This window comes from Syngnathus scovelli, chromosome 15 (assembly GCF_024217435.2).
Source record: "Syngnathus scovelli strain Florida chromosome 15, RoL_Ssco_1.2, whole genome shotgun sequence".
Lineage (NCBI taxonomy): Eukaryota > Metazoa > Chordata > Actinopteri > Syngnathiformes > Syngnathidae > Syngnathus > Syngnathus scovelli.
The window spans coordinates 8,118,305-8,139,882 of record NC_090861.1 but is presented as its reverse complement, the minus strand read 5'-3'; positions in this window follow the sequence as shown (position 1 = coordinate 8,139,882).

The window sequence follows — 21,578 nt, the reverse complement described above, 5'->3', positions numbered from 1 at the left end:
CCATTTGTGGTTATTGAGTTTTCCCGTGCCGTGTTGGGGAGTTTAGATCAGGGACTATTGGTATTATTTGTGGACTCGTGAAGCCCTTTTGAGACTCTTTTGTGATAAAAGCAATACAAATAAACTTAAGTTTGACACGGAGCAAAATGGCACCAGTATAAAAACTTGTGCTCAAGGCTAGAAACCAGCACGTTTCTACAGGGAGTGAAAGCCACCACACACCACATTACTCTCTCTTCCTTTCTTCCAAAGCACTAATGGCAATGATCATAAATGCTTAGTCATAAGTAATGAACTAGGAGCAATGAGACAAACAGTGTTTCGCCTCAATGCAGAAGCCTTGAGCGGTGCCCTCTGGAGAAAATTAAATTTTCTGTCCTACCCCCCATTCTGAGTTTATCATAGACTTTCAAATTCTTTAACCCCCTACCCACCCACCCCATCTCTCATTAGCTACAAACACACAGATGTTGGGTTACCTCTCCAGGGCACCCATTAAGGGCTGCCACTCAGGCTTACCATGTCCCTGAGCCAATCATATTAGAGCACCCACCTACGCACGACTACTGCAAAGCTGCTCCTAACCAGCTGTATTAAGAATATGAAAGCATTTGACTCAGGTGGTCCTTGCCTTTGTCTCAAAAGAGAAATGCATATCAGAAAATATAAATTGTCTCTCTGTCTACCTACCATTCAGCTATCATGTGTGTGTCCGTGCATCTCTCAGTCAACAACTTTGTTTCTCATCAACTCAACGACCAACAACAATGACACATTTCAGTGAAAAGGCGTTAATTATTATTGCACTGCTGCTGTGTAAACACTTTTGTGTCATGCAAGTGTTTCCAGCAGCATTCATTAAAACAGGTTGTCAAGGTGGCATTTCCGTGTAATTGAATTTACTTTGTGTACACGCAGAAGTCAGGTGCCACTGTTTCAAGAAGAGTGTCTCTACATATTTGTATTTTTCCATTCATGTACATAGACATATATGTATAGACATATATGTATATATCTATATATCTATCTTTATTTTTTTCCCAACCCTTACTTTACTCACAACTATCAGATTACTGTATGTCAGATAAACGGTCAAAGCATATGCTGCCAAGTTTTTTTTGTGAAATTCTCCAGTCTAGGTGATTCACATAATTCAATTTGACAAACACCATAGGTCGAATGGCGGTTCCACCCATTTTTTCTTTTATATGAGTTCAGAGTAACACACGGTATGGCTGTGATCTCTGCTCATTTGCATCTTTCAAACCTCTTATCACACACTGCACCTGGAGCGCATTGCCCCACCTCCACAAACACTCACATCGGGTACATGGAGTATTGCATTTGAGGGCAAATTTAAAAAGAGGCAATAAGTCAACAGAATGTGTATAGAAAAGAAACACACACACACAAAAGACTAGTTGTCCACAAACAGGGGATAGATTCACTATGAATGAGAATGTAACATCTGCTGCTGTATGGCTCTCTGAGGGCACAAATCTTTAAGGATGCTTTCCCAGCACGTGTCTCATCTTTGACAGGTGATTGAAAAGACCAGCACTCACATCCCAAGGTGTGCCAAAACATGTCACAACATTTAAGCCTATGGGATTTTCTAAATTCATCCAGTGATAAATACCAAAGTTATGTTTTAAATGAGATGCATGCTCACGTCAGACTGCTGAACAATAGAAGGAAAAATAGGAATCCATTGCTTACTAAAAACAAGAAGAAAAGGGGGAAAATATAAAAAAATTGTACCATTGGGCATGCCCGCTCAAGAATAGAAAAAAAGAGCAAAATTAGAGGGGGAAAATAAATATGACCTGAGAATAAGCCCGTGGTGGTGATGAATGGAGTTCAAGTCAAGTAATCCTCTTAGTTACCATCGCTGTGGCTTGTACGGTGTCTTCATCATTTTCAGAAGGTTTATCTGTGCTGTCATGCTGGATGTCAGTATTTGTCTTTGAGGTATTGAGGGGGGTGATTTTAACATCGCTTTGAGCTATGCTATAGTTTGCATTTCTGTTTTTAGCTTATTGTTTATATTTGCCACTGGGCTAGGATTATATCCACATGAGCCTGACAGTTAGGCATGCATCAGCAGCAACAATAACATTGCTGATAGTGAAACAGTTGACTTTAAATTCTCCTGCAATTACTGCCATCCAAAGTGAATTAAAAGAAAAAGAGCATATACAAATATTTCACACGATGGTATTTCATTTTAAAAGTATCAAGTACGCACAAGTCACAAATAAATCGGTAGGCAGAATTCATGGTCTTTCAGTTTAAGGCAGAAGATCAATTAATTGAATTATTATTCCTCCTTAAAACTTTTTGGGGTTATTTATCATGCATTGTGTTGAAGCAGTCAGTCGATTAGAGGCTGCATTTAATGACATTGCTTTAAAAGATGTCATCCTCTAATGATGTGTGAAATTAACTTCCATGTGGTGTGATACCATACAATATCTTGCATAAAATGAAAATACAACAAATGTGTTGCAAGGGAAAAGAAGGTGTACATCCTGTATATTAATAAAACCGGTTTTAGTAAGACGATAAGCACCGGATCAAAGTGCAACGCACGTTTCTTGCTTTATTGTGACTCCAAACAGCTTCTTGAAAAATGTAGAAGGTGATGGAAGCCCAATGTAGTTATCGAGGTAAAAAGTGAAGGCAAAGCATCTGGCCTCCAAATTTTAATTAGATTTAACCACTGGGACTTCTTTCATTTTACAAGCTAGGATACACCTCATCCCTCTGGAATACTTGATAACGTGAGAAATATCGTATAAATTTTTAATATACGATGGAGTCATTTTTCTTCATTATGAAGAGGCTAACAATTGTGGGAAATATGCAATGATTCAAATGAAAGAATTCAATTTTGACACTTGGGATTTAGGTTGTTTGTTTGATTTGAAGTTTTATATGCGTAAATTAGTCCAGTTCATCTAAAGTGCAACTGGCAATGAAGCGGAAAAATAATACATTTTACAGCACACTGTGAGGAGAGCTGCTGCTTCACTGCCCTAAAAGGCTTCAGTGTTTTAAGCATCAATCTCTTCCTCAAGCTTGATTTTGTTCAATCAATATTATGCATGACATTGCAAGAATGACCAGCTTTGACCTTGCAAGCCCACGATTGCAATCCCTCTGCCAAATGTTCAAGCAGAGCCTTGAAAATATGCAGATACAATCGTTTTTTTTTTTCTCTAACTTCTTTTTTTAAACAGCTGACTGATTTTTTTTTTTTTTTTTGCAACTATATAGACAGTTTTCAGGAGGCTAAGTTGCTGGAAGCTTTTGAAATAACCCCAAAAATAAGTTTCCAAATATCATCAGCGAGCTTGCCGTTAACGTCCAACGAACCGCTTTATCTAGTAGAAATAAAGCTTTACGATTACCGTAGTGGAACATCGGCTTTTATGTCATCTATGGCTCCAACGGGTGTGATCAGAGAACAATTCATTCTTGATTAGTGCGATGTCACAGATTGGAATGTTGATGAGAGGGCAGTACGGTGCACAAGCAGCTCTTGATTAACAAGAGGATTGTTTTGACATCATCCATCACAGGAGCAAAAAATAACCAGTTACACAGATGGGCAATTTAGTCATCAAATGACCCATGCATGTTTTTGGAATGTGGTACAAAATACTCACAGGAAAAGCATGCAAGCACATGGAGAACATAAACGCCTGAGCCAAGATTTGAGCCCACAACTTTTTACTACAAATCTCTACTCCACTTTTGCATCACATTTTATAAAGAACAATATGATTAATACTGCTCACTCTGGATATGATTAAGGAATAATGGGAATCTATTATGTTTGTTCTGCTGAGGTCCGATGATTGCACTTGTGTGCTTCCCGAAAGCGGGGCTCCATCGAATTTATTTTCCACAGATTGCAAAACTACTCTCCCCTTTAAGGCAAGGTGGAACAGACTTGGCGCTTGATTGTCTGTGCAGGAACAAACATGCTGGCCAATCAACCGTCACGCAGCAAAGCTGAAGCCAATTACCTGTCAGAAATCTTAGGTCAGCAGTTCATAACAACGGTCAAAGGCACAATTTTCTTGAAATCACTATGGGAAATACAAAGAGGTAAAGACAGTACATAGTTTGAATTTTACATGATGCACCGAAGTATTTAATAAGCCCATCACATTAATATAGTTGTCTTGAAGGATCTTTTCCATATCCATGGATTCATTAATAATGCTAATGAAACTTAATTAGAGGAGCTTATGAAAAATGCATTCAAATGAGGGATGGGTTTTATTCTTAAATAACATGCCTCTTGTTCTCGATTGGGTGTCTTATTACATGCTAATTAGCCTGCACTAAAGCTTGTTAATTAGCGTGGATCATTTCAATGTTCGCAGTGTGACAAAAAAAAAAAAAAGACCATATACAGTAAGTCAGAAATCTCTCCGCATTCTTATGATGTGTGTTGATTTGCCAGCTGTTTCGGTTTGCAATAGCAAAGGTACGATTAAACTTTGAAATTTAGGTTTAGTGCAAATATGTTAAAACCAGAAATTCCTTATAGTATATAAAGGGACCCTCCCATCTGTGGTCTCTTCTCAAGGTTTCTCATTTCCCCTAGCTGGAGTTTTGAGTTTTTCCTTGCCCTCTTGGGAGTTTAAGATCAGGGGGTGTTTGAGAATATCTTGCGTTCTTCACATGTCCTGAGTGTTGTTGTTAGTCACCTAAATGTTGAACAGAGGCTGTGATTTACCGAAGTCAAATTCCTTGTTTGGCACGCTCAAACATGGCGAATAAAAAACTCTTGAATCTTGAAAAAATCGTAACAGTAAATAATCCTAGAATTGGCAATGAAAGTAGGGTTGGCGATTCGGTAAATAATGTCTTGCCATTTCCAAAAACCTGTCTCCTCACCATATGGAAGCTCAATCTGTGAGCAGAGCAGAGACGTGCACTAATAATAACACGAGGGGGGCCAAACACCAGCTATTGGTCAATAGTGCAATCGCCCAAGACTGTAAAACTAGAAGAACCAACATGTGCACTGCCTGCATGACTACGAGAAATCCAACGACTCAATGCCGTACAGAAGCTTCGGCTTGATTGCCAAGACTGTAAAACCAGAAGTACCAACATGTGCACTGCCTGGATTGGCTACAAGGAAGCCTATGACACACATAGGATTTGGAGTGCTACTTAACATCAACAAGATTCGAGCAACCTTCATCAAGAACTCAATGAGGCTGTAGAAGACAACTCTGAAGGACAACAAACCAGGTGAAAATCAAAAATCATATCTTCCAGGGAGATCCCCCACTGCTGTTCTGCACTCAACCCACTCAGTCAGACTATAACTAAGAGTAAATTGGGAATATATATATATATATATATATATATATATATATTTGTTTTTAAATTTAGGTATTTTTAAACATAGACATGTATGCATATGTATATGTAAGCATACGTAAGACCGTATAGGTATATATACCTATATGTATACGTACATGTACGTACATACATATATATACTTTTACGTTTATGTACATAGACGTATATGTCTATGTACATGTCAGCTGGGATAGGCTCCAGTGTGCCCGTGACCCTCGTGAGGATAAGCTGATCAGATAATGGTTATATATACACAACGTATATATAGGTAGTACCGTAATTTCCGGACTATAAGTCGCGGTTTTTTTCATAGTTTGGGTGGGGGGGCGACTTATACTCAGGAGCGACTTATATATGTTTTTTTTCACAAATTTTTACTTGATCATTAAGACATCACTTACAAGTATAGTTGACCACTTCCCATGTTATTTTTAGTATAGTTGATCACTTCACATGCTTTTATTTCTTTATCTTGAACATATTCAAAACATAAAAAATAGAGAAAACGTCAAATAAAGCAATTAACACTTTAAAGCACCATATCCAAGTCCACTGTCTGCTGTATGTACACTTGCTCCATTTTTGCTCCTCTTATATTTATTATTATTATTTATTATTATTTGTTTATTTATCATTTATTCAATACTCTTATTTATTCATTGTTAGTGCCTTCTTGGTTTTTTTTTGTGATGCTTGTATGCATATGTGTACTATCTCACCGAGGGATAGTGGAAATGTAATTTCAATCTCTTTGTGTGTCTTAGTATATAAAAAAATATATCGACGATAAAGCAGACTTTGACTTTGATAAAACAACCAAAAAAAATTATATTTTCAGACGAAACTGGATGAGGGCGCTCTAAATTTTACCGTTGGCCGTGACTCATCAACTGGGTGGGCTTAAGAAAAATGGCACCAAAAAGAAACTCATATTTTGCAGGTTACAAACTTCAAGTTGTAAAATATGCAGCTGAAAACAGTAATCGAGCAGCAGAAAGAAAGTTTGGAGAACCGTGATGTACCAATGGATTACTATTTCAAGTGACGTCAGTAGCGCGGCGCGCCGGTTGTTTACATACAAACGTGCCCACACAAGGACTACCATCATTAGCGGTGACCATTTCTAAGTGACACGGAGGACAACGAGTTTGAAGGAATTAAGGATTTGGAGTGACATAGAAGGTTTGAAAAACTATTATGGCTTTTACGCACGCCCGGTCTCTACTGAGTCGGGGGCCGACGCTCGGCCGAGTGGCTGTCCGCGAACGGTGCGTGGGGCTCGGACATGGCCATTACGCACGCCCGGTCTGTCTGGAAGTCCACGCCGCCACACGCTTGGAAGTTTGTTTTGTTTAATAAAGAGCCGTTTACCAAACCTACGTCTATCCTTGTACTTTGTTAACGCTACAATATAGTTATATAGTAGATCTGTGGAATAAAGACGAGGCTGACGTCAGGGCGCACGCGCGGCGATGTTGACAAAGGACGAGGAATTTGATCGATGGATTTAATGGAATTAAAGTGCACGGATGGTTTGATAATATTATTGGCTTGTATTATAGTTATTTAAAATATAGTTTATCTATCGTTATATGAGCCTGTGGAATATTTTGAAGCGCAAGCGCCCTCAGCCGTGCGCACCCATTGTTGACAAAGAACGATCGATGGATTTAATGAATTGGAGTGACACTGATGGTTTTATAAACATGTTATTCATGTAATAGTTGTCCTTAATCACTCTATATGTTACGTCAGGCCCGTTCTCAGCTCTTTGTTTGTGTTTGTCATGTTAGCATACCTATCGTTTAGCCTGTTGTTGCTATTTAATGAATTGGAGTGACACCGATGGTTTTATAAACATGTTATTCATGTAATAGTTGTCCTTAATCACTCTATATGTTACGTCAGGCCCGTTCTCAGCTCTTTGTTTGAGTTTGTCACGTTAGCATACCTATCGTTTAGCCTGTTGTTGCTATTTAATGAATTGGAGTGACACTGATGGTTTTATAAACATGTTATTCATGTAATAGTTGTCCTTAATCACTCTATATGTTACGTCAGGCCCGTTCTCAGCTCTTTGTTTGTGTTTGTCACGTTAGCATACCTATCGTTTAGCCTGTTGTTGCTATCGTTTAGCCTGTTGTTGCTCGTTCATGACTGTTTTTGGTGTGGGATTTTGTCGAATAAATTGCCCCCAAAATGCGACTTATACTCCGGAGCGACTTATATATGTTTTTTTTCACTTTTTGGGGCATTTTATGGCTGGTGCGACTTATACTCCGGAGCGACTTATAGTCCGGAAAATACGGTATGTGTCTAAACTCTGGAGGTGCGGAACATGGTTCATTTGGACTCAATGTCCCACGCCTCCTATGGGACATTAGTGGCCTGGAAATTACGTCTGACAGGACTCTGCCAGATATTCCCAGCAGACCCTTACAATACATTTAGGTCTGCCAGGTCACACCAGCATCTAACCCCACTATTGGAGCCAAGACAGCGCCAGGTGGTGATCAGTTGACAGTTCCAACCCTGTCTTCACCAGAGTCCAACACATCCAGCCGCAAGCAAAAAGTCAATATACCAGGGACTTGTCTCCATGGCACGATAAAAACGCAGCTGTTACTGGACTCCCTGCTGTGAGTGCCAGTTTTGATTTTTACTTACATTTTTCATGCACTGTGCATATTGTTGATACTTTGCCAGCCGTGGGAAGCAATATTATATGAAAAAAAGTTTGGATTTATTATTCTGACATTTACCCACACATGCTAAGAAAATGCACTGAATTCATACATTTAGTGTTAACATTGGGTTAAAATTGTCTTACCATGAAACCCGGCTGACCAAAATCATTATCTTATTCATCTTCTAGCAGTACGATGGAACAATTCTCATTAGTGATCTGTGGTGCTACAGTCATTATTCCAGCTGACAGCTCTGTGTACCCTTTGGCAGAGCCTGATTCCTTTTTCATGCGTGAGTCTGATCATTAATTTTTCTAGCACCCATGGCCTTTTGCTTTCACTAAGAGTGAATAGGAGGTTAATGCCACCTTCCCCAACCGGGACATGCACTTGACAAGAGCGTCTCATTCACGCTGAGTGGCAGACACAAATATGAACATTCTGCATCAAAGCCAATACAGGACCTCGGTGTCTTGTAGAAAAGTTCAACATTTGTAAATGGAATTCATGATGTAATGTCAAATATAATACAATTATGAAACATGTCTTTCACCGTGCATATAAATTTGATTTGATTTGACTTTATTAATTCATGCTTGCAGTGGAGCCAAAAAAAAGGCCCGACTGAAGAAACAGCAGAACTTTACAATAACAGCAAACAATAAAATATTGAGTATTTAAAAATATGTTTTTTCAAGGCAGCGGAGTATGGAAAAAGTTCTGGGCATGGAAAATGTGTCTGTTTCTCAGCAGATAATGATTGCAGGCTGGTAACTATGAATCTTACAGGAGAATTAGATCATGACAAGCTCTAATGTAATGTAAATTAGAATTTGACCCAAAGGAAGATTTAATCAGGACAAAATGTATGTTTTTATTTATTGTTTTACCACTACACAACATAGGTTACTTCCAACAGATACAGTATGTACAGTTCTTATCATGCCAGTGGCGCAGCCTGCAGTTAGGGAAGGCCACCTCAGCCACATGCTTCTGACAATGCGTCTGTGACACCAGAATCCCAAAGGGCATGTTCTCAACAGATGCTGCTGCCAGACAAGCTTTGCCGGCTACAGTCTCAATTATAAAGGAGAGAAATTCCCCCCCCCCCAAAAGAAAAAACGTTTTACATCCCTGACAGCTCATTACTGCAGAAACAACCCTTGCCTGGTATCACTGGCCAGCCCTCCTCACTCGATCAAACATACGTACAGTAAAAGGTGTGTTTTGCAACAAATGAGATTGAAATATGGGTTTTTTAATTCAAAGATAACTAGCTGCAGAGAGGGAAGGGGCTGCTTTAATTTTAAGGGCCATGCATATGTGTGCCATCAGAATAAAGTGAAGGCCAGTTATCTGGGCACAACAAACAGATGAACTCACTTGGCAGAAACAGGTCCACTTGCTGGCTTCTGTCACGGTTTGGCACACTCATTGTTCATTTTAAATCCTTTGTTCACATAGCCAAAGTAAGAAGGCGATAAGGTGATGAGCTGGGGAAGGATATGCTGGAACCATTCCCAGCATCGTCAGATCACAGAAAGCTCCAGATCTAGAGAACCTCAACATCGTGTGAGTCTGAACATCTGTAAAATAGATGATAGTAATAATAAACTTCATTTTAATGTGAGCGGGATTGCTTTTTAGCATAAAAACCTTTATAGTATGTGATGGTGAGTTTGGGCAAATCCAGCAAACAAGGCATAAAGAGGAATAAAATATATTTTTGAAAACTGGAAAAGACCAAGTTATATTTCAGTAATACAGGAGATTATGTATGTGCAAAGAGCCCATAGGCAGGACACAAAAACATCACACACCACTAAAGAGTAGGTTGGCATAAAATGCTCACATTAAGTGGAAAAACTTGGCACACAGGGAGGCCAAATGTCACCGCAAGTCTCCACAAAGAATGTTGACCCTCTTTGGCCTAACTCGGTTTGATCGCTTTAGGGTACGTCCCACACATATGCAGCAGCGATACAAAAATGCACAATGCACAAGCTGTTAAATCACTTCTCTAGCTAAACAGGGTAAAACGTGATTTAACCTTTTAGCCATTTGTAACAGTTGGCTATTAAATCCAACATTAATGATAAAGTAACTTGATTTGTTCATTGAGTCTTAAATTCAAATGGACAAACTGAAAAACTGTTTTTTATGTTGTCTCCCTCAGTAAACTTCAGTTTAAAACAAATCCATATGTCTTGCGTGCAACTCACTGGACATACACAAGCAATCGGCGTATTGAAATGCACAAATAACTCTGTCCAGTCAGGCATGTTATTCTGAATGTTTCACAAACTGAAATTTTGACCTTAATTTGAATATTGACTGCATGTAAACATAGTCACTGGCATAACAAGTGTGTCAAGAGTCATATTTTTCTCATCTTTTGCAGGATGATTATTTTACTACCATACATCTTCTACCAATATACAAATATGATGAATTTAGCTGAATTTATTCTATTTTTCCACCTTCAACAGTGCCCACCAAGGAGCGAAAACTACCACTGGCCAGCATTGTCAGCAATGTGATTCTGTTTTTGACCTTTCACACTGCAAAACTCTCATCCATATTGATGAGGTAAATACCACGAGGAGACGTCTGAAACGAAGGTCTCGTGAACAACGACAACCAAAAAAGAAAAAAAAAAGAAATCATGTCAGGCAGCTTTATCCACTAAACGGGATATGTTCAGTAAATAGAGTACAAACATCTGTACCTCTAATTTTAATTCGCTTTGGATTACAGACAGCCATGAAATCGTCTTCTTAAAATGCCATGACTTTTTCCCTTTTTGATGCACTCAATCTTGAGATGATGCCGGCGCAGTCAAAAGCAAATAAATCATGTTTTTTAATATAAAAGCTGCTCCTTCATGTTGGGTCAGTCTTTATTTTGTGCGTTTGAAAACTTTACTCCCCAACCAGTTGTTTCAGATGATCACAATCATTAACCAGCTTGTGCAGATTTTGCTTGTGAACTGATCATTTCAATCAGGTGTTGCACTAGTGGGACATAAAAACAGGCAGGACGCCGTTGACCAAAATTGGTGACCCCTGTCCTACAGTTTGTTGGCTAAAGCTGTGAGCACTTGGCTATCAGGTTTAGCCCCTTGCAGATTTTCAGAAGCTTCTACAGACATCACATGGTCATGTCACCTTCAATCCTCTGCAGGTGATGAGACGATAAAGAGGGCGAGCCAGCTCACCGTCTATTGATCCTGGCCTGTCTTGTCCCAAAACAACAAATGCCTTCCTCGTCCTACTGCAATTCAAACAAAGTCAATTAATGCCAAAACAGATTACCCGAGACAGACAGCACAGCATGGATGATTTGGGAAAAAATCCAAATTATTCAAAGTATCAAACAAAATACAAAATAGTTTTGTAACAAAATAAATGTACAAAATTACCGGTAGGCTAAGGCTTCCTATAAAAACATTGATGAAAATATGATTCCAGCGCACAAATCACTATTTTTGTAAAATTAAGGTATACAAATATTTTCTTTTTAGAGCTGTTTGAGATTTGACCCAAAAAGGACAGAACTTTTCTTACATCACTCGAGAACATTTGCACAATCTTGTGACCTAACAAGATTTGCAAACTTATTTTACACCAACATATATGCACATTTGGAATAGTATTCAAAGTAGCACACATTTGTTATTTTCTTTTTTATGTGTATAGTTCTATAGCTCAGCAGTCCATCATTAAAAATCCAGTATTCTATTTTTCTTTTCTGGCTAGATGGGTAAGGAATGAGATTTTTTTTTTTTTTTTTTTTGCAGACTTATGCAGCTCGTTGAAATGTCCCTTTTCAACCCAAAGTCTTTTATTTTATTTATGTACTTTGACATTCTGTCTCATTTTCTGATCAATGATGCTGAGTAGAGATATTACATATGGACCGACTGTCATATGCAGACTGCAGGATGTTTAATTTAGATATGTTTATTTTTAATTGGGTTCTCTTGGAGTACAGTATATGATCACCCTCTTTGTCTAATGCCACACTCAGTTGACTGGTCATGGGACAAGTGCGCTATAGCTAACATCTTCTCAGTACATGTTGTAGCAGACAGCTATTTTTCTAAACATATGCACCAATTAAAAAATCCATTAACACCCATGATGTTCTGTCATAAATCATACGCAGTATCTGCACAGCTGTTCTAACGATAATTATTACTGAGCAAGAAGCAGAACTATTTGATTTAAGGTCCTTTACTTCCTCTGTCCCTTTCATTTCAGATTTGAAAGAATACAAGTGAAAAGTAAATCACTTCCATGTTAAACCTTCAATAATAAGACATTTGATTGTGATGTGGAAACAAAGAAACCTGCCTTCATGTTTCTTGCCATTAATTACAGAAGTTGCAGCATACATGAGCTGTTTTATTTTATGTTGAGTGAATTTCATGGGTCTCACATTATCTTCCAGCGAACAGCAAATTTGTCAAATACTTGAACGTGTTCATTTTTTCCCTCCAGTCACTGGCAGGAAATCACATTAGGAGGCATTGAGCCACATTCAATAGAGACCCTAATTCCAATTCACAATGTAGATTTGTCATCAATGCAGAAGGTAGTTTACTGTCTAAATCTTATTGAGCTATTTGTTTGGCAGTTTTTTTTTTTCCGTTATGGGAATAATTACGTTTACCATGACTTATATTTGGAATTAAAGCAATAAACCTCATGTTGCTGTAGCATCATGAGATGTGATTTTTTTTTATTTATTTTTTGTTCATGTGGCTCTCCTTGCAGACTATGCTGACTGATGCCTTGTGGCACGATGGAATCTTGGGAAATCTATTTTTGTGCAATAACAAGCCCAGGCAAGAATCTGCCCTGTGGAATGACAGAACGCGTATTACCTTTAATGCAAACCCTATCATCAATGACACACACATTAATTATTTAGTGAATTCCAGTTTCACAAAGGCTGGTTCAAAAACAAATGTGAATAATTTATCTGAGAAAGAATGGGTTTCTAAACATGAAAAGTAAAAGGCACCATCAGCTCATCACAAATCAACACAGCAGACGTACAGCCAAAATTTTTTTCTTTTAATTATGTTTTTGAGAGTTGGGATCAGAAGTTTAATGCCTGTACGAGTTTCTTTCAAAGCAAAGGGGACTCCACAAGGTTTATTGATCCAAGTCGAGGTTAAAGGTCCTGCTATTCTTTTTCAGTTTCACCTTTTATGCCCAGGGATCAATGAAGAACCAGCAGCTATAATTACCATGCACTTGCCCATGTTATTATGATGACACCCGCCTGAAAATATCGATTAAAATCCACGTCAACACACAATGAAATATAACCATCCATCCATCCATCCATTTTCTGAACCGCTTAGTCCCCACGGGGGTCGCGGGCGTGCTGGAGCCTATCCCAGCCGTCATCGGGCAGTAGGCGGGGGACACCCTGAACTGGTTGCCAGCCAATCGCAGGGCACACAGAGACAGACAACCAATCGCACTCACACCTAGGGACAATTTGGAGTCTTCAATCGGCCTACCAAGCATGTTTTTGGAATGTGGGAGGAAACCGGAGTGCCCGGAGAAAACCCACGCGGGCCCGGGGAGAACATGCAAACTCCACACAGGGAGGGCCGGAGGTGGAATCGAACCCGCACCCTCCTAACTGTGAGGCGGACGTGCTACCCAGTGCGCCACCGAGCCGCCGAAATATAACCAGAGTACCAATATTCATTTTTGTTCCACTCATGACGGTCAAATAAGTTGTAAGCACTCCCTGCAATTAATTCAACTGCTGCAGGAGTTTCCCAGCCAAACGGCGATTGCCTGCCAACAATTTGCCAATGAGCCAGCCATTGATAATAAACAGGATGGCAGGAATTATGATCACATGGCCTCCGTTTATAATACAGCAAATATATTGGTTTTTGAGTATAAATTATTCAGAACTTCTGTGGTGACTTATTCAAGGTGAATAAGTGGTTTTATGGCAACAATATTTGAGGCTCACTTTGAACAATACATCAAACAATACTGGGTTCAGCCATGCTTTTCTTTGGTTTGTGTGAGCCAACTGCAACCCTATAAACACATGGAAGCACATTAACAGGGGTCCTGGCACAAAAGCGGGGATTGAGTATTCCAGGCATGGCAGGTCCAGGATTTTGCATTCGACAATGACCTTGCTTGGATAAGTCAAAATAATGTTGACCTTACAGGCAAACAGTTGCATTTTATTATTTCTGGATATAAGTGAGCAAACAAAATATTAATCAAAAAAAGTACAAAGTCAGCACCTCCAAATCTGAGTCCATGGTCCTCGATCGGAAAAGGGTGGAATGCCCTCTCCGGATCGGGGATGAGATCCTGCCCCAAGTGGAGGAGTTCAAGTATCTTGGAGTCTTGTTCACGAGTGAGGGGAGGATGGAGCGTGAGTATCGACAGGCGGATCGGTACAGCGTCGGCAGTAATGCGGACCCTGTACCGTTGTGGTGAAGAGAGAGCTGAGCCAAAAGGCAAAGCTCTCAATTTACCGGTCGATTTACGCTCCTACCCTAACCTATGGTCACGACCTATGGGTCGTGACCGAAAGAACGAGATCCCGGATACAAGTGGCCGAAGGTTTTCTCCGCAGGATGTCCGGGCTCTCCCTTAGAGATAAGGTGAGAAGCTCGGTCATCCGGGAGAGACTCGGAGTAGAGTCGCTACTCCTCCACGTAGAGAGGAGCCAGATGAGGTGGCTCGGGCATCTTATCAGGATGCCTCCTGGACGCCTCCCTGGGGAGGTGTTCCGGGCATGTCCCACCGGTCGGAGACCCCGGGGACAACCCAGGACGCGCTGGAGAGACTATGTCTCTCAGCTGGCCTGGGAACGCCTTGGGATCCCCCGGGATGAGCTGGATGAAGTGGCTGGGGAGAGGGTAGTCTAGGAGTCCCTCCTAAAGCTGCTGCCCCCGCGACCCGACCCCGGATACGCGGAAGAAGATGGATGGATGGATGGATGGATGGATGGATGGATGGATGGATGGATGGATGGATGGATGGATGGATGGATGGATGGATGGATGGATGGATGGATGGATGGATGGATGGATGGATGGATGGATGGATGGAAGTACAAATTCTGCGGTTGTTATCCAGTCCAAAAACTGGGTTTTGCAGTCGTTGCTGATATTGAGATGTGTACAGTTTAGGAAGATTGAAATATCAAGTCTAATCACACTGCCACCTTCTATTAAATACAATGAATCGATAAAAAAAAATATATATATATATCATACAATTCACAGTTTCAAAATGAGTTTTATGCGTACCTGGAAAACAAGGACATGCATTTTTTTCTGTTGTTAGGAGGCGAGGATGTGTTTGCAATAGTTCTTGGATTCTATTCCTTTGATTTGAAGAAAATCAAAGCTCTGGCTATTAGGATATTAGGTTAATGTATTCTCTTTCATGATTGTAAGCCAGAGAGTAGCTTGATCAAATGCTGATTGTTGGGGAGCCCCCCTTTGTTATTTATAGTATAAGATACTGGTGCTGAAACATCATTGTGCTACTTATCCTTTTCTCAGTTTTGGATTTGAGGGTAAGTCATTAGAACAAGTGGGTCAACCAAGTATCGAACTTTTTACTTTGCAGACAGCTGTTAGCTCATTCCTGTGACCTCACTTTGTGGAAAGGCTTTTTGTTTCATGATGAGAGGAGTGAAATAAATAAGTTGTGGGAATGTTCCATTTGTTCTTCAAAAGTAATGCTATCGTTAAAAGACAAGTGGGTCATTTTGCATTTTAAACGGTGCCAGCAATCAGATGGAAGAACTTATTTCCAACCACAAAGTTTATTAATTGCTCTAAGTTGAAGACGAAAACTGAATATTCTCGATGCGGGTATGAGGCCTGGTTATGTTATAAATCTGGTGTTTCTGTGAGTGAGAGCTGAGCATCAGGAATGACAAAGAGGACAGTACGAGACAGTGACTAACTAGTTCTAAATAATAGCACATGAGGAAGGCACTGAGTGGCTTTTTTTTCTGTTTTGCAAACAAACAAGCACTTACTGTACATCTCTTCTCAGCTTCCTGTCTCACTGTCTTGTTTCCTAGGCAACCGTGTCAGATGAATTGTGAGGGCAGCGGACAACCTCCTGGGAGCCAAGCCTCTATCATTTGAAGTTTGTCTTTTTCTACGTCATGTGATAACTGTTCCCATGGCAACCAGGTAGGAGGGCAGCTTGGGTATCTGCATGAGCAAAGGCAAATATCAAGCTATAGCCGAATTAAGGATGGACTGCAAAGGTGCAGCCGACTAAAAAGATTGTAAATTCAGTTTCATCATTCATGAATTAGAGATTCTAGCTGAAACAAAGAAAAGAACCCAGAAAGAAAATCATTCATGGTTATTTTTATCGTAACTTGCCTAACTTAGTAAATATTAGCTAACTTGAAGGGCGGGAAAGGATGACAGTATTTTCAAACTAAAGGCGTGCTTTCTTGTCCACTGCGCAAGAGCATTACAAGCAGCAGCAGAGTCAGGTTTTGTGAGCAGGTGGCCTTAAAGCCTTAAAGGTCTTCTGGTCTATGATAAGCATTTGGCCTTTCTAAGCCTTTGAGCACCCACAAACAAAGAACCTACCCAAACCTCGAGGCTGAACAAAATGGTTGACTTTTCCATGCCTTTTAGTCTACACAAAGCTTTTAGAAGGCGTCTATCTGATAACCCAATTGTGTCCTTTTGATTAGCAATGTGACAGCGGCCAACGTAAGAGGATAACATTTTTAGTTTACATTTACATTGAAATATGTAGTACACTTAAATATATTATAATATGTAAAGAGGTAAATGCAGTACAAAGTTAAAGGTCACATGATCGACCATAGACTACAAGGTAGGCCATACCCCATTAACCAATATCCTGTCCAGAGAAATGTCAACAATCAAGACGTTGACCTCTCAATAGCCGTACAGTTGCAGATCTCTCTGCCAATACCGCTCCTCATCGTCATCAAGACAGACTACTTTTTACTCAGCATCTCCTTGTTTTACCTGCAGAAGAAAATGCCCACTCGAGGCAGAGACTTAAGTGTGACCTTTTCGGTAATTCCTGGAGGGTTGACAGTGTCATTTGTTCTCACCACGGTTGTATTAGTTTGGAATTTTTCATTATCGTTTTTAATTAGTTTGTTTTTTTAAACCAGTAATTCGGTTAGTTTTTATTAAAGTGTGCGTGCCTTTGTGCATTTTTAAGTTAAATATTTGTAAAATGGTGATTTTCAAGTTTGCATTTTCTCCACCATAATGATGTGGCTTTCTCTGGGCACAAATGCTTTCTTGCAATAACCCCAACAAACAGGATACTCAGTCTGGTAAATGTTTCATCAAACCAAAAACACAACAGAATGAGATCCTGAGGACAGTCAAGTGGAACAATTGGAGAATTTGACTCAACATGGCTTTTGAATCTGACAATAGAGGTTGATGCGCTGAATCAATGACTAATTAAAATGCAGGATCAACAGGGGAGAGAAAAAAAAAAATGTTTCACAAGAATGAACCAGTGAGCATGAATAATCAGGACAATCGCGTGAAATGCAATCATACAAAGAAAAAGGAATACCTGCCTCTATAACTGCTCTTGTTGATTGTTACTTAAAGAAAATTAATTTGCTTTTTCCAATCTGCCATCGTAACACAATGTACGTATTGTAATTTGTGTTTTAATTGTGATACACCACAATAGAACTTAAGAATAAATAATGTTCAAAGGTCATTTACTTTGTAGCAAATTTGTCTCTGCGTGTTTTCTTTATTTTTTTTTAACTCTGACACAAACCCCACTTATAAAATAGTAGAAATACGTCCATTGTATTTACTGTCTGAGTTGTGTATTTTTCATTTTCAGGGTAATTAAATTTACACCACATTATATCAAAAGCATTAAAGTAGATGCAAGCCTGAATAAACTTTAAACACCACATTTACATAATGTAATTTCCCAGATCTGTGATTCAGCACTGTTGGAAATGGCATCATCCTTCTCTGTCTATTCAGCATTGCATTTTGGGGCACTGCATTCATACAGAGTATCGGCACAATTCAATCTGCAACTTGGCACAAAATGCCAGAGTGCCCGTAATAAATATGTGAAATACCAACTAAAAAAAACGACTGGAATTCGATTAAAGATATTCAGTTACAGAAATACACTGGGTATGCACAACAGTGTTTGATGTGATGTTTGATCTAACAATTATGGACTTTTCTTGATTATCATTTTCTTTTATTTATATTTCAGATTCTGTGGTTGATACATACATCACCACAAATGCTGGCCTCCAACGGCAGGTTTAATCTTTGTCTATATGCATGAAGCAAACAAACACTCTCCTTTATTTCAGAGTTTGCATTTGCTTATTCAACACTCTAGTGTAACATCCCACTTTTCAATACCATGTGGGGCTGTAGTTAACACACATAGGAGATGCAGAATTGAGGTAAACAGTTGTTCCACCAGCTGTCTGGGTAACTTCCACCCTCGTCAGCACACTTACAATTAAGCAGACACATGGACCAAATTGTGACCCTCTGTTAGGAAATGTGTCAGAAGGAAGCCATAAATAATAGAGTGTGCAAGTTATACCATAGTCATTATGAAACATTAGTGGCCATCCAGGAACAACGAAGCTATGTAGAAGACCTCACAGGCCCAACACGAGTTCGAATTGGTGTGGCTACTGATTAATGGATGAATATTACTTTCATTAGTCATAAGTGACACAATTCAGCTACAGAGTGCCACAAGTCAAATATACAATACAATTTTATTTATGTGCCATGTCAGTGTGAAGAGAAACTTAAACACCTTAATTCCCATTTCAGAGCACAAAATGTTTTTGGGGAAAAAAAAAAATCATTTAATCGCACTCCAGGCGACACAGAACTTTTCTCACTGTCCTAATTCCACTGCTGTGCGTCGTATAACGCAGCCCAGTTAAGAGGCAAGGGAAGGGAGGGGGTAGGGAAAGAGATAGTGAAAGCAAGCGCAATAGCACAACAATAGGTAGCTAAACAAAAGCAGCTCACAGTCATGGGGAAAAAAGCATACACACAACCGGAGTCAGTGTCCACTTAGGGAAAATAGGAATTGGCCCTTAAGGCCATGTACTGTATTGCTGACTTTAGTGCTCAAGTAACAAATTGAGCAACTGTGTGCTGCAATGGCTGCTTAGAATTTTCCATGCAAACATAGCAGCACATTGGGGGGCAGGGTCTCCAAATCGCTCACTACAACAGACCAGGAGTAAGATTTATCTCTTATTCGGTGACACGGCATTTGCGCCCTTCACACAACCATGACACTTCAACAGCTTTATTTGTCCATCGAACAGTGATTATAACAAGCTGCTGTGTTGCCTTTCTGGTGAAAATGTGCAATGAGCTGTGTTAATTGTAATCGTATTGCTTTATCGTACACAACTACGGTGACAAGGACCACTTGCACCAGCAGTGAATTCCTTGGTTGAAGAGCAGTACCATTAAAGTGTGTCTTTGCATCATTAAGACCTGCTCCCATGGCTACGAGGTAACACATCTAACCAGTGATCAATATAATTTAGCTGCCTGCACCCAGCGCAGCATCAATCGCAACATCTAATGTGTCTGTCGCCATGCAGACGGAACGTGATGGTATGCAATGAGGGGTGGCCTAATGAACAATTGTATTGGGATGGGACGGAGAAAGACAGTAGATCTACGTCTCCCACCCTCCCATGTGAGATTCATTAACTTTACAGAGGTTCAGGTTTATGGCGGTAGATTTTCTAATCATCAATACGGAAAGACCGGCATTCACACTAATGTTGGGTAAAGCAGCATCCAATAAAACAGTTCAATGCCATTCCCATGATAATGGCCCTTTTCCCTGCATGCTGATCAGAGTACCATGATGATGGTCGGGATTTTCTCCCATATAGGTTTATATTTGCAGAGCATTATGGGGATGACTCATATATTTACTAGACTCTCCACTAAACTGCTTGAACCAGATGGGCCGATTTGTCATAAATGATAGTCAAATCTTACCAATCTGATCAATTACAGTTGCAGTGATTTTCACATACAGATTTATTTGTAGCAAGCAACCACCACTGAATTTTGTCTACCAGTGGTTGATTTTGGTGCTAACAGCCAATACCGAACTGTTTATTTTATTTTGCTGCGTGGAGATTGAGTGGCCCTTGTGTGCATCTGCCAATTGATAGCCTACTTGAACTGCTTTCATTTGTAGTAACTTATCTGGAAGGACTTTAGCTTTGAAAACAGAGGATTGTAACAAAATCTGGAGTCAAACAATTTATTGAACTGGATGTTATAAATATATGTAAAGGTGTGTCACTCAGTTATATTTTAGTAATATCTCTCTAAATAATTTCTAAACAAACTAATTGGAAACTTAATTGATGCAATACATTTAAAATAGGGTTTATCCCTAAGTATATAAAACAATCACACATATTTATCCTCTCAAAATGTCAACTCCATGGCGTTGACGTGTGGTACATTGTTGTCCTCGAGGGATATGAATAAACATTTATGGAAAGATTTCATTCAAATTTGCTCAGGGTTGTCTGTCATATTTGTGAACAAATTGAAAACATTACAGTTTCCCTATGCATCATATTTTTACATGAATTAAACTCATTATGATACTTCGAGGGAAATTCGATTTGCACTCTGTTTTTTTACCCCTCCTCCGTGAGTCGTCACCTTATTGTGGTGGAAGGGTTTCCGTGCCCCTATGATCCTAGGAGCCATGTTGTCTGGGGCTTCATGCCCCTGGTAGGGTCACCCATGGCAAAAGGGTCCTAGGTAAGGGGCCAGACAAAGCACGGCTCACCCAAGCCCCTTATGACGAAAAATACAAATGGACTTCGTTTTCCCTCGCCCGAACGTGGGTCACCGGGGCCCCCCTCTGGAGCCAGGCCTGGAGGTGTGGCTCGAAGGCGAGCGCCTGGTGGCCGGGCCTTCGCCCATGGGGCCCGGCCGGGCATAGCCCGAAAAGAAAACATAGGTCCCCCTTACCATGGGCTCACCACCTGTAGGAGGGGCCAAAGGGGTCGGGTGCAAAGTGAGTTGGGCAGCGGCCAAAGGCGGGGACGTCGGCGGTCCGATCCCGCAAGAGGCTAGCTCTTGGGACATGGAATGTCACCTCTCTGGCTGGAAAAGAGCCCGAGCTGGTGTTTGAGGCAAAAAATGTCTGACTAGACATAGTTGGACTTGCCTCCACACATGGTACACTCTGGTACAAGCCCTCTCGAGAGGGGCTGGACTCTCTTCCACTCTGGAGTTGCCCACAGTAAGAGGCATCAAGCAGGTGTGGGCATACTTATTGACCCCCGGCTGGGCACCTGCACATTGGGGTTCACCCCGGTGAATGAGAAGGTAGCCTCCCTCCGCCTTTGGTTGGGGGGACGGGTCCTGACTGTTGTTTGTGTCTATGCACCAAACGG